The sequence below is a fragment of the Akebia trifoliata genome, chromosome 14 (genome assembly GCF_017979445.1).
Source record: "Akebia trifoliata isolate Shusen 1 chromosome 14, ASM1797944v1, whole genome shotgun sequence".
Lineage (NCBI taxonomy): Eukaryota > Viridiplantae > Streptophyta > Magnoliopsida > Ranunculales > Lardizabalaceae > Akebia > Akebia trifoliata.
In genome coordinates, this window is record NC_141388.1 from 24,435,476 (window position 1) to 24,448,986 (window position 13,511).

At 35.0% G+C, this 13,511-nt stretch overlaps 1 pseudogene; it reads left to right on the forward strand.

Moving 5' to 3' along the window:
- The first annotated feature begins 2,370 nt into the window (after nucleotides 1-2,370).
- LOC147386587 (secreted RxLR effector protein 161 pseudogene) lies at nucleotides 2,371-3,057 on the forward strand (annotated as a pseudogene).
- The last annotated feature ends 10,454 nt before the right edge of the window (nucleotides 3,058-13,511 follow it).

A 13,511-nucleotide genomic window follows, 5' to 3' on the forward strand; every position in this document is an offset into this window, starting at 1 on the left:
GGGCTCACATGTGGAGGTTGTAGGGACATGCTGTTTAACTTTAAGTAGTGGTTTTGTTTTAGAATTAGAAAAGACCTTTTATGTTCCAAGGTTTTTTAGAAACTTGATTTCAGTTTCAAAACTTGTACCTTTTGGATATGACTTTCACTTTTCAGAAACATCATTTAATTTATTTTATAAATCTGATTGTGTTGGGAATGGTATTTTGTTTGATGGTCTTTACTGCATTAATTTACAAAACAATCAATACCACTTATAATGCATACATGTTCAAACTGGTACTAAAAGATGTGTTATTAATAAGGATTCCTTACATTATGGCACCAGAGATTAGGTCATATCTCCATAGAAAGAATTAAAAGATTAGTAAATGATGGAGTACTTAGTACTCTGGATTTTACTGATTTTGAGACTTGTGTGAATTGCATAAAGGGAAAGCAGACAACAAGTAAAGAAAGGTGATAAAAGGAGTTCGACTATATTAGAAATCATACACACTGATATATGTAGTCCAGGACATGGATTCAAATGGTCAGAAATACTTCATCTCCTTCATAGATGATTATTCACGATATATGTATCTCTACATGCTTCATAATAGAACGAAGCATTAGATGTCTTTAAAATCTTTAAGGCTGAAGTAGAAATAATGCGACAAATAAATTAAGATCGTGAGATCAGATACGAGGTGGAGAATATTATGGTAGATACACAGAAAATGGACAAGCACTGGGCCATTGTAAAGTTTTTCAAGAGCATGGGATTGTTGCCCAATACACCATGCCTGTTCACCGAATCAGAATGGTGTAGCAGAAAGAAGAAACCGAACCTTATTGGACATGGTGCGGAGTATGCCTGAGCAACTCCAATCTTCTAATTCCTTGTGGGCTGAAGCACTTAAGACGGCAGTAAACCGAGTTCCAACCAAGGCTGTTTCTAAAACGCCATTTGAATTATGGAAAGGTTGAATCGAGTTTGTGACATATACGTTTTGGGGATGTCCGTCTGAAGTAGAATTTATAATCCACAAGAAAAGAAGCTGGACCCAAGGACCATTAGTGGATACTTCATTGGATATGCCAAAAGGTCTAAAGGTTACAGATTTTTTTGTCCATCTTACAGCACTGGGATTGTGAATTCAAGAAATTGCAAAAGTTTCTTGAAAATGACTTGATCAGTGGAAGCGATCAAATCAGGATTATAGGTTTCTGCGAATGATCATTCAGAGTCTCAACCTTCCACTTCAGGTGATAGATTGGTATTGTTTGTCCCTCAAGTACAAACTGGTGTTGAACCAATCATGAAGTTCCAAGCTGTGACAACATTCCGGTAGATTAGGTTGTTCAAGAGTTGCCCGAGACTTCTGAAAACGAGTTGAACCTCATACTTCTGAGGGAAGATGATATGCGACATTAAGAAGAATTCAGCAATTTTCGTGATTATGTTGTGTATACAAGAATCTGACTACAACATTGGAGCTGAAAATGATCCTGAATCTTTTTTGCAAGCCATGAGTTGCAAAGATTCAGAATTATGGTACAATGCCATGGAGGAAGAGATGAATTCTATGAAGAGTAACGGAGTCTGGACCCTTGTTGAGTTGCCTAATAGTGCAAAATTCATTGGTTGTAAATGGGTCTTTAAGACAAAGAAAGACTTATTAGGCAACATTGAGAGATACAAGGCAAGACTCGTTGCTAAGGGATTCACTCAGAAGGAAGGAATCGATTACACGGAGACTTTTTCTCCTGTATCTAAGAAAGATTCCTTACGTGTTATTTTGGCATTAGTAGCCCATTTTGACTTGGAGCTGCAACAAATGGATGTGAAAACAACATTTCTTAATGGAGATTTAGAGGAGGAGGTTTACATGAAACAACCTGAAGGATTCCCCTCTAGTGATGGTGAGCAATTGGTTTGCAAGCTCAAGAAATCCATATACGATTTAAAACATGCATCCCGCCAATGGTATTTAAAATTCCATAATGTAATTTCTTCATTTGGTTTTGTTGAAAATATTATGGATCAATGTATATACCAGAAGGTCAGTAGGAGTAAAATTTGTTTTTTTATTTTATATATAGATGATATTTTGCTAACAACCAATGATAAGGGTTTGCTGCATGAGGTGAAACAATTCCTCTCTAAAAACTTTGATATGAAGGATATGGGTGAGGCGTCTTATGTCATTGGCATTAAGATCCATAGAGACAGATTTCGAGGTATCTTGGGTCTGTCGCAGGAAACCTATATCGATAAGGTTTTAGAGAGATTTCGGATGAAGGATTGTTCACCAAGTGTTGCTCCCATTGTGAAGGGTGATAGGTCAATTTGAATCAATGCCCGAAGAACGATCTTGAGAGGGAACAAATGAAAAACATTCCATATGCTTCTGCTGTTGGAAGCCTAATGTATGCTCAGATCTGCACAAGACCTGACATTGCATTTGTTGCGGGAACGTTGGGACGATATCAGAGTAATCCAGGTTTAGACCACTGGAAAGCTGCAAAGAAAGTGATGAGGTACCTTCAAGGAACTAAGAATTACATGCTTATGTATAGACGGACGGACAATCTAGAAGTTATTGGTTACTTAGATTCGGACTTTGCTGGCTGTGTTGATACACGCAAATCAACATCAGGTTACATTTTTATGATGGCCGGTGGAGCTGTATCATGGAGAAGTGCCAAGCAAACCTTGACTGCCACTTCTACTATGGAAGCCGAGTTCGTTTCTTGTTTTGAGGCTACTTCGCATGGTGTATGGCTTAAGAGTTTCATATCTGGGCTTAGAATTATGGATTCTATCTCTAAGCCATTGAGAATGTATTGCGACAATTCAGCTGCTGTTTTCATGGCTAAGAACAACAAAAGTGGAAGTCGAAGTAAACACATCGACATTAAGTATTTAGCCATAAGGGAATGTGTTAAAGAAAAGAAAGTGGTCATTGAGCACGTTAGCACTGAATTGATGATCGCTGATCCTTTGACTAAAGGCATGCCACCGTTGAAATTCAAAGATCAAGTATTGAATATGGGACTTGGTTTCATTATGTAGTTTTCATTGTATGTACAATGTTATTTAATGAAACTCTTTTAATTGTAATGTTTCTCATATTTATGTGCACCTTAATTTATTTTGAGAAACTTCATTTGTGTTGGACAAGAATAAACATAGGGTTTATTCATTAAGAAATGTTACCACATTAAGTATAATATTAAGAAAAAAATACATTGTAATACATGGAAGATAATACTCATCATTAGAGGACTTATCGCCATGATTCATGTATTCATTACTTAATACTGATTATCGATGGGTTCAAGATAAGACATTTGTACTGTGGACCAAATGGGAGAATGTTAGTTTCCGATCTATCTAAACCCACGAAACCCCCTTTTTCGAATTTATTGGCCCATAGTGTCTTTGATGACACGTTTCTTGAAGTTAAGAAACGTGACCCACGAATGGATCACGTTGTGGTAACCAACCGATCATGAATGAGTGCTTGATGGAAGCCTTATTCAAAGTTGGTTATTTAAGCTCGGTTTTGGTCCCCGAACTCTATACTCTCTCTCAATCTTCTTCAGTCTACACCATCTAACGTGAGTGTATCCGAGTTTGGAAGTACCAAATCGAGATCGACAGATCTGCAGCGTAAGAGGATCAAAATCAATGGTTGGAGGTATGTGTTTTATTTATACAGATTTTTGGGTATTTTCTAGACATGGATTCTCATATTATTTCCGCATTTATTTAGAGAATACATATTCAGATTAATTTCAGATTCAGATTTTATTATATCATGCACGGTTGTGGCTTGGAACATATGGTACCACTGAAGAGGCAGTGAGGAGGGTTTGCAATGATATGGCGATTAAATTAAGAGGACCAAAAACATGGACGAACTTCGGTGATGAATCTGAAGACAACTATTTCTTCCTGCTGTGAATCTTCTGAAGAGTCTCAGATCGTTTCTTCTCCAATATCAGTTCTCTACTTTAAAAACTCTCTTTCCTAATCACATTCACAAAAGAAAGAACTGGAACCTGAATTGGAACTTTAAGCAAAACTAGTAATCCGAGTTTAACTGGTTAAAGAAGGAGTTTCTGGAAATGAGATTGGCGAGTTATTGTCGTTGCATACACCATTTTTTAAATGATTTCTTTTATTTTCAAACACCGGATTCGAATCTTTTGGGTTATTTTAGTTTGCTTTGTGATGATTTAATGGGGAACGATTTTTTGGGGTTAAATAGGTGATGGACGATTGTTTTTAAAAAATGGGTGATTATTTTCAAGAAATCAGTGACTTTTTTCAAGTGTTTCGATTAATGGAAACGTAAGAACCATAGAAAGAAAGAGAGAGAGAGAGTGAGAGTGGGGTGTGGATGCGTGAGTAGTATGTGATGGCAGCAGCATTAAAAAAAAATAATAATAATAGAGGGTAGGATCCGTATACACACATATTTACTCCTATATCTACAACGTGTTTTGTCTTATATTGGCTAAATTTTTTTGATTGAGCTGATTTTTGGTAAGAATGATCTCTATGACGAGGAGGTTATCCCCACCAAAAATGAGCTAATTCTAAAATTTCTAACCCCATATTTATGAGTTGAAGAATTGTGAACCATCCATTTTTTGTAAATCACTTTTGACGAGGTTTAAAATTTTGGATTGAGCTGATTTTTGATGAGGATGATCTCCTCATCATAGAGATCATCTTGACCAAAAATAAGCTCAATCCGAAACTTTTATCCACTAGGACAAAACACGTTGTAAATATATAAGTCGATATGTGTGTACACAGAACCTGACCCCTATATATATATATATATATATATATATATAGGGTCCCATTCGGCACCCAACATTTTGCCCAACATGTTTTGTTCTACATGGGTTAAAAGTTTTGGAATGGGTTGATTTTTGGTGAGGATGATCTCTACGGTTAGAAGATCATCCTCACCAAAAATCAGCCCATTCCAAAACTTCTAACCCCATGTTTACAAGTAGAAAAATCGTAGACCATCCATTTTTTGTAAACCATTTGTGATGGGGTTAGAAGTTTTGGAATGGGCTGATTTGGGTGAGGATGATTTCCTCACCAAAAATCAGCCTATTCCAAAACTTCTAACCCATGTAGGACAAAACATGTTGGGCAAATTGTTGGGTGTCGAACGGGACCCTATATATATATATTAGGTAGCGTTATTTTGACAAAATCCAACCAACATTCTAGACAAAATTTTGTCTTATATGGCTAAAAAGTTTCAGAATGGAATGATTTTTAGTGACGATGATACCTATAATCAGTAGATCATCCTCACAAAAAATCAGTCAATTCTAAAATTTCTAATCCCATGAAAAGTGGTTACAAACTAACAGTAAAAATTAATGATTCACGATTCTTAATCTTATAAACTAGGGTTAGAAATTTCAGAATTTGCTGATTTTTTGTGAGTATGATTTTCTCATCATAGAGATCATCCTCACAAAAATTCATCTCATTCTGAAATTTTTAGCCCATATAAGACAAAATGCTTTGTCTAAGATTTTGTCAAAAGAACGCCACCCATATATATATATATATATATATATATAAAGGGTTTATGAGTATGGTGGTTGTTGACTGCACATAAAAAAAAACTTGTTCTATAAATCATGACTGACCCACTTTATGTTTCTTTTAAAATTAATTTTTGCATTCTTGTTGGGTTTGCATCACCAAAACTTGTTATTTTATAAAGTTTATTACTCAAAATTAACTTTGATATGGTCTTACAATTTTTTTTTTAAATCAATCTCTTTCTTGACTTCAAAAGATAGTCAAGGAGTAGGACTAACCTTACTAACTTAGTAAGGTTTCTTTGTTCCTAAGAGTCATTGATCTCCCTACATGGCACCCAAAAAATGATCCAAAATCACAAGCTTGTGGAAGAAGACATTTTAATAGTTTACTAAAGGAAAATTTCAAAAAAAATTCTTCATTTTGAATTTTAATTTTAAAGTTCGATGGTCATCTATTTTCAAAATCTTGGTCTAAGCTAGAAAAAAAAAATAAATTGTTTTCGAATTTCATTTTATTTTTCAATCCAAGTTTTGTAAGTGAAACCTAGAAGGTTGTAGTATTCATGTGCTGATGTAATGGTCCACATGAACCCAATAATGCTTAGTAAGGTTTCAAATTCTACTTAGTTGGTTAGGCTAACCTAAGTTCTCACTCACAAGATTGGTTGAGTAGCAAACTAATAAAGCAAGATAATTTTTTGGGCTAAAAATGCAACAAGTCTACCCGACAAAAAAAAAAAAAAAAATTGTTGGTTGTTTTTGTCCCCTTGTCTGATGAATGTGGATATTGTGTTTGGTTCTATCCTGATTGATTGATCATCATTATTCTCTTTTGCATTATCTTGATTGATTGTCTATCTGATATGCCATGATCTTGATTGATATACATCTTTGATGTGTGTTTATTGATTTTGATCTTGATGTTATAGATATTTTTATATTTTATGATAAATATTTATTTGATATCCATACTTTGGTGATGTGATCTGGCCTATGATCTCATTTATCTTGAAAAAGTCCCGGGTGCATCCCATTTGCACATACCACTAGCACGTTTAATTTATGATGCATCGCACGCTTGCATATCCCTTATAGTCAACATGGTACTAGTACGTGGCCTGATTTCCTCGTGAGATGCGATGTCATTCATGAAAATCATAACTCTAGTCACGTACCTCTAAGGTATATTGATGAGTGTCTCCAAACACTCAATTATACGCACATTTTTCGGATATTTATCTTGATTTTTGTACCTATTTCTCTATATTAAGATAATAATCATGATAAGCCTCAAACCACCACGTTTCATGTTAATTAGGCTTAATTATATATAAATAAATTCATTTACTAGATAAATCTAATTACGTGTGTTTCTTGTGCAGAAAATCAACAATTTGGAATCAAAATCTCAAGGCAAAAGCATTTGGGCCCACTTTAGAATGCCCTAACACTTTGGAATGCCCTAATCCTTAACTCATATTCTCCTCTTTTATCTTTTTGTGCAAAGAAAAGTGGAGGCTACTTTTAGACTCTTCTACACACATTTTTCTCTATAAATAGAGCCTTCATTTCTAGAGAAAGGGTCCCATCTTGGTTCTCTTATCCAAGACTCCTTTAACCTAAGGCTCTTTGCCTATTCTCTTATTTTTTGTATTTTCATTTTCTAGTTATTTCCTTTTGGCTAATTAGTCTTGTAAGAAGTAGAAGAAGAAGAAGTTGTAATTTTCTCCATGAAATGAAGAAAAGTTCTTTCATCTCTTATCTTCCCTCTCTTGCAATGACATTAGGCTAAGTTCCCCTCCATTGGAGAGTGGAAAAGCCTAGAGCAAGTTCTTGTGTTATTTTTAATTTCATGCCTTTCTTTTATTTAAAATGCTTATGAATTCTCTTTAAGTTTCTTGCACCTATTATTCTTAAGAATTGTAGAAGAATATGGTCACTTTAATTGGAGAGGGCCCAAGGAAAAGATCAAGTAAGCCTTTGTTGTACTTGATTTTTACTTTCTGATGATGGAATTGGGGATTTGAAAGCTTTGAATAATAAAAAAAAATGGATAATAAAAGATGGACGGTTTGCTCGTCATCGATTTGAACTTCAATTTTTTGAATGGCAGCCCTCTCTGTTGGGGTGTTGAGAATGTTTTCTTCTTTGTTTATTTATTTTGAGTCCCTATTGTCACACCGATGTTTACATGGAACACAACACAACAGTTAATTCTTTCTTTAATCGTGAATGTATAAGTTGGTGTGGCAATATAATCTTATGTGTATTGGACAGTTTTTAGGTTCCCTTAATAGTAGTTGTTTTTCTTTCTTCAAAAATATCATTTGTTTTTTTATAAAAAAAAAAAAAAAAGGAAAAAAGGTATGGCAATTTCTCAAATGTTTCAGGATGATCATAATTTTTCATAATCGAGAATTATCATCCCATTCGTAATTTAATATGCCTTGAAATCCTAATTTGTCTAAGGTCACCAAAAATAACCTTCCATTGGATCATAAAAAAGCAAATCCATTTGATTTTAAAAAAATAAAAAAATAAAAAAAATTTGTGTGCTTGTTTTAAGATCACTTTGGATCAGTTATTTCGTGTTATATTCATTGATTGATTTACCATTGATATATGCTTGAGATGTGTATACTTTATTTTAAATTGAACCATATAGATATGTTTCAATTTTTTCTTGATCAATGTATACCTTGGCTTGTATGGTTTAATTGACCCATGGGCCCATTTGTTTGAAAAGGCCCCGGGCACACCCCACCCTGTTTTGCACACACCACATGCACGTTTACTATTTTGCACACTTACACGTCCTATATACCCAACGTGGTAGTAGTGCGTGGCCCAATCTCTTCGTAGATGCGACGTCATTCATGAAAACCACAACTCTAATCACGTACCTTAGGGTATATCAAACTGGGGCATCAATGCCGTCTGATCAGGTGATTCTGAGAGGTATATTGATGCACCCAGGCTGGAGCGACCTGAGCCTTTAACCTATTGTGAGCCACACAGTCATTGAAATCGCCTCGACTCCCGCGGCCGTTCGCAGAATAGCGGATTAGGGGTCCGATCTATGTATCTCGGGGATTTTTAAAAGAATAGGGAGTCGCTACCTAGTTTAGGTCTAGGAACCAAAATTAACTCCAAATGGATATGGGTCAGTCCGTGGATCAGAGAGATGGATAAGGGGTCAGGTTACGGATTTCGGAAGGTGTTAGGCATCGAATCCGCCTGATCAAGATGATCAGTCTCTACTGCGATCCAAAATTATCCTACGGTCAACATTCAAAGATTAAAAGTCAAACTAAGGCCCAATCATCATCAAATTGCATCGGATTTACTAAACAAATCCTACGGTTAAAATAATTACATGATTTAATGAGGCATACATGACACCAAAAATTAATGGATCAATTGGATCATATTTTGAACAATACGAAATCGATTTTCAATGCCGCGTATGTAAGACTAATGAATTGGCTCATGGACAATATTTTATCAAAGAAATTCGATTTTTGAACCATTACGTGCATTAAATTCAGTGGGTTAACTCAAAAATTTTGACTTGCCACGTGTATCAAATCAGTGAGTTAACCACGTGCTTAATTTTAAAATAAAATCGATTCAAATTTTCAATGTCCCAAAAAATCAGCGAGTCAACTCGCAATTTGTTAATCAAAAGAATCCTAATTTTTTTTTGGGGTCGCCACGTGTATTAAATTGGTGATTTAATCCACGTGCCCAATTTTTAAAAATTCGATTCGCATTCTCAATGGCCCCAAAATCAACGAGTCGACTCGCAATTTTTATATCATTAGAATTATAAATTTTTTTTGGAATCGCCACGTGTATTAAATCGGTGATTTAACCCACATGTCTAATTTTTAAAAAAAATTTGATTCGCATTCTCAATGGCCCCAAAATCAGCGAGTCAATTCGCAATTTATTAATCAAAATAATCTTTGATTATTTTTTAAAATCGCCACATGTGTTAAATATGTGATTTAACCCACGTGCACAATTTCTAAAAAAATCGAACAAAATTTCCAATGTACCAAAAATCAGCGAGTCAACTCGCAATTTGTTTACCAAAAGAATTTTGATTTTTTTTTAATTGCCACGTGTATTAAATCGGTGATTTAACCCACGTGCTTAATTTGAAAATAAAATCAATTCAAATTTTCGATGTCTCCCAAAATCAGAGTTGACTCACAATTTTTATTGTGAAAATTGATTTTTTATTTTTATGTTTAGTGTACACAATTAATTTTTATTGAGTCGATTAAAATCAACATTAATGAGTTGACCCAACAACATAAAAAAATGACAAATCAACCCGATAAATATTAACATCCAATGAGCCGGTCCATTAACTTGGTATACGTGAATTGATTCAATCGATCTATTAATCAAAATATGGGTGAATTGATACACTAATATTTCGGAAACTCGCACATTGTCATTAATGCCACGTATACCCAAAAATCAATGAATTATTTCAAATTTATAATAAAAATAAATAAATGAAAAGAAATTGAGAATAATAAAAAATAAAAAAGAAATAACAAATAAAAAAAAAACTAAAAACACTCTTCTAACCATCCTACTTAATATGCAAGAATGAATAAAAATAAACAAAAATTGCGCAAGCAAATATTTCTCTAATCCTATCGATATATAAACAATAAGTCGTGGAAAATGAGAAAACAAAAAGAAAAGAACCAAATAAAATAATAGTGATCTTACCTATAGGAAAATGATAGGGGTCGATTCCTTCAGGTGCGATCCCAAGGGCTTGTGACTATCTGCCTAGGAAGATGAAGGCAGCGAGATAGACGCTTTGATACAAGATGTGATGAGGCTATAGTGGCTACTTGAAATGTTCAAGCAGAGAGTCGACCGTACTGTGTATGGAGGAAACGATGGCTGAAAGAGATGTTGATCCAAAATGAAGGTTAAGACGTTCTATAGTTGCTGGAATAGTGGATAAGAAAGGATGATATGTAGTAGCAAGATTGAGGCTGGAAGAAGTTACTGTGTGGTACGTTCTAATGGTAGAGAGGACAATGGGCAGCAACAGGTTACTTTAGACTAAAGGGAATAGAGGAAGGATAGAGAGTGGCTATTTGAGGGAGAGAGGGTTATGAAAAGGGGTGTTTGAGTAGGTTGGGGCGTTACAGGCAGTGAGAAGAGTCGTTTTGGACCGCAAGGTCGTGATGGAGATGGAGTTTAAGAGCTGCTGTTATTTTTATTTTTATTTTTTTTAGAGAAGAAGAAGAAAGGGAAGGGGCAAAGAGATGAGGTGCAGCAAGGTTGAGACCTTGCTGTTGGACTGTATAAACGCAACTGGAAGAGAGGGAGGTGAGAGGCTGGGAAACAATGATATTGGAGATGGGCTCGCAAAGAGAACGTCTGGAGGATTCACCCTTGTTGCTGGTTTTTAATGGAGATGATGGTGGAAGAATTGGAGAAGAAGTGGGGAAGAACGTGGGGGTAGTTGATGTCCAACGTGAACATGGGGGAGAGAGAGAGAGAGAGAGAGAGAGAGAGAGAGAGAGAGAGAGAGAGAGAGAGAGAGAGCAATGTGGGGTCGAGCCAGTCGTTGGAGAGGAGAGGAGAGAGTTGTTTTGTCGTTGGTTATGAAGAGAAGTTGTGAATGGGGCTGATTTGAAGGAGACATGGATGGTGCAGCACGTTAGTGGGGGAGTTGAGGGGTTTATTTAAAGTATGTGGGTGATAATGAGGGTAATTTGTAAGAGAAAATGGTGGGAAGGTGAGATGGGAAAATTAAAGGATAATTGAGAAATTTGTAAAGTAGGATGAGTATAGGAAATGGCAATAGTGGGCCACGAGTAGAAAGAAAGATTGTTTGAGTTGAGTTAGGTTAGGGTGATGGTTGTGTTAGCATGTATTGGGACGTGAGTTAATAGAAGTCCAATTGGTGAGTTAATTTTGAGTTGCAAATGAGTGAGGATGAATTGAATCGAGTTGGAATCGGTTGTGGGTTTTAAGATCGATTTCTTGGTTTGATTTAATTTTAATTTGATTCATTGATTATATTTGATTTTTAATTATTTAATTTGATTTTAATTTTTTAATTTATATTTTGAACGGGTTGATTAATTTGCATTTTAATTTGAAATTAAATTGATTTTAATTTTTTTTAATTTCGATTTAAATGTGATCGAATGGATTTTAATTTGTTAATTACATTTTTAGTTGGTCGATTTGATTGATTGATTTAAAATTTTAATTCAATTTTGCATTTTAATTGGTTGAGTGATTTTTAACTTGATTTTCAATTTGATTTTGATTTTGATTTAGTATTTTAATCGGTTTCTTGAAAATGTAATATTTATTTTGTATTGAAATTTAATTTGATTTTACGATTTTAAATTAATTTTAAATTTTGGATTTTACTTTAATTTTCAATTTGAATTTTATTTTGGTTTAATTTTTTTATTTGAATTTTATTTTCCTAGGGATCAAGATCTCTATGTTAGAGTTAGATGTTAAGGGGCGTTTTGGTCATTTTTTACGATTTTTCTTGAATTTCTCTGTTTTCATCGATTTGAGTCTCGTTGGATTTGAAATCACATTCTGAGTGCAATGGAGGTACTTTCAAGACTTTTCGGAGATCTAAAATTTATGAAGGGTATTTTCGTCATTTTTGTGATTTTTACAATTTTTTAGGGATTTTAGCGTGAGATTTCTTTCAGTCCTTGTGTGTTTATTTCTAAGTCTCAAATCCATATTTTCCTAGCGTAGCGAGGTCTTTAAGTTATCGAACTGTGTAGCGAACCTATGCGTACGTGCTTGCTAAGTCAGGTGGAAGATGTAGCGATCCTAAGCGTGCGTAAATTTTTAGGTCAAGTTGTGACGAGTAGGAGGGATGAAAAGAAACTAGAAATAGAAGGAATCAAGCAGTACTCACAAGCCTTCGAGTTCTTTTATATTCATCATTAGGAATCCACCAAAATCGGGTGACGAATTGTCGAATTAGGCAGATGCAATAATGGGGTGTCTACAGTCACATGTCCCGATTGCCAACGTAGTACTAGTACGTGGTCGGTCCCTTTGTGGGATGACAAACCATTTATGAAAGCTACAACTCTTGACTCGTACCCGTAGGTATAAAAGATAATCTAAGTATATCAATTGCACTTCTTGGTCAAAATCGGTGCCTAAGCGAGATCTTGCCCCGTTGTACCCTACTGTACGAGGGGGATAGACTATGTCTATTCTAGACGAGAGGTATTTAAGTGGGCCCTTGCTCAGCATTGTGCGCCACCTCTCAACTGGAGATTAAACTAGCTGTTTTTGACTTCAGAGAAGTGAGTTGAGGTTTTAGATTATCACCTATACGGTATATCAAACCAAGTCACCACGTATCGAGAGGTATATAGGTGTATTTGGGCAAGGGTGGCTAGATAAAATGCATTACACGTAGTAAGTTTAGTGTCTTGAAACCTTCCTTATAGGTCACGACTCGAACTTATCGTGGGTGTTCCTGGGTTGTTTATTGAATGGAACCTTGTGAATGATGAATGTATGTGAATGATGAGATCAGAACGCATGTGAATGATAAGATCAGAATGTATGTGAATGATGAGATGAATGTATATGAATGATGAGATCAGGAATGTGCGGGTTTATCCTCAAGGATAAATTTTTTGTTGTTTAACCTGATTTGAAATTACAGTATCACTGGGTACACCAACCCAATAAAAAATCCATTTTAAACTTGACCCAGTCCATCTCGATCCAACGATCATTATGGGCCAGGCCATTTAAATCGAAATAGAAATCAAATTTTCAAAAAGGAAAAATGGTTTACGAAGGGAAAGTATTTTCCAGAAAAAGTGTTTTCCAAAAGAAGTGTTCTTTAAAAAAAATATTTTCTAGAAAAAGTGTTGTTCTCTAAAAAAATGT